The sequence below is a fragment of the Geospiza fortis genome, unplaced genomic scaffold, assembly GCF_000277835.1.
Source record: "Geospiza fortis unplaced genomic scaffold, GeoFor_1.0 scaffold153, whole genome shotgun sequence".
Taxonomy (NCBI): Eukaryota; Metazoa; Chordata; class Aves; order Passeriformes; family Thraupidae; genus Geospiza; species Geospiza fortis.
In genome coordinates, this window is record NW_005054498.1 from 478,595 (window position 1) to 480,201 (window position 1,607).

At 34.8% G+C, this 1,607-nt stretch overlaps 1 protein-coding gene across 1 annotated transcript in view; it reads right to left on the reverse strand.

Annotated features, from left to right (window-relative positions):
* MAP2K6 (mitogen-activated protein kinase kinase 6) overlaps nt 1-1,607 on the reverse strand; it is a gene marked incomplete at its 5' end in the record, with an annotated part of 23,588 nt that overhangs the window by 20,002 nt on the left and 1,979 nt on the right. The gene's annotated exons all lie outside the window — the stretch shown is intronic.

The following is a 1,607-nucleotide window of genomic DNA, read 5'->3' on the forward strand; positions in this document are numbered from 1 at the left end:
TACATATATATTACAATTTTAAAAATAATATTCATTATAGTTTAATAAATTATCTATTTATATAAATAAAATTTTATATTTATTATTTTATATTTATTTTTTAGATAATAGATTTAATAGATTCATTATATATTACATATATAAATTATAAAATAATAAATAATAAATAATATTGATTATAGTTATATAATTTATACAATATATTAATATATAATTTTATATTTATTTATTTTACATTTATATATTTTAAATAATATAATATTTAATAGATAAATTATAGGATATAGATTTCATAGATACTATATACATACTAAAATATTCAATATAGTTATATAATTTATATATCTATAGATTTAAGATTGATATTATATTTATATATCTTAAATAATATAATATTGAATAGATAAATTGTATATCACATATAAAGATATTTCTAAATAAATAAATTAATTAATTAATGTATATATATGTGTATAAATATATATCTGTGTATATATATATATGTATATATATGTATATGTATATGTAAATATATGAATAAAAATAAAAATATGAAGCAGGGGAATCAGCCAGCACCATGGTGACCACAGAGCTCTGAGGGGACATTGCTCAGGAATTTGCTCTGTGTCCCTGCTGCACCCTGTTTCTATCACCCAGCCCCTGCTCCAAATATAAAATCCAAAAGGAAAGAAAAGCCTCCAAAATCAGGCATTTCTAACCACTATTGGATTAGCATTTCAGCATAAATTACCCCACTGACACCAAGGCCTATCTTTTGCACCTCATACATTTATTGTCCAGCTTTAAAGTACTTTTTTGAATTCTGCTCTGCCTTTTCCTCCTATCAAAATCACTGTCCTGTGTTTTTTTTTTCCCTGATATTTTTTTAAATCCAGGTGGATTGGATTCCATGCTGCCAGAATAATTTCCTTCCAGGGCAGGAACATCCACCCTGAGTTCAACTCCTGGAGGAGATGCCCTTCAACATCAACAAAGAGAAATATTTTGAGTGAAGGCTTTAAACCAGCAAAGGAACTGCAGAGGAGAGTAAAACAACCCTGCTAGCAACCCCCTTGCTTGATAATGGTCATTTCCAGGGGATTAGCTGCACCTCAGAGCAGCAAGGAAGGAATTTCCATGGTGGAAAATATGCGGGGAGCCCACGTGCCGGGGGAGGCAGAGGGTGATGCCGGGCAGTGGCAAGCAGCAGCTCCAGCTCCCAGGCACAGAGCCCGGCCTGAGGAGCACAAACACCGGGGGCCACCTGGGTATTCCTGCCTCAGGTTGGAGCTCCCAGGCTGGAGCTTCTCAGCTTTTATTCCTCCAGCGGCTGCTTTTGCTTTCAGGTAAAATGGGCTGTTAATGTGAATAATAAAATTGAGGGTGATGCCGGGCAGTGGCAAGCAGCAGCTCCAGCTCCCAGGCACAGAGCCCGGCCTGAGGAGCACAAACACCGGGGGCCACCTGGGTATTCCTGCCTCAGGTTGGAGCTCCCAGGCTGGAGCTTCTCAGCTTTTATTCCTCCAGCGGCTGCTTTTGCTTTCAGGTAAAATGGGCTGTTAATGTGAATAATAAAATTATCATGTTAATTATATATTTATGAATTA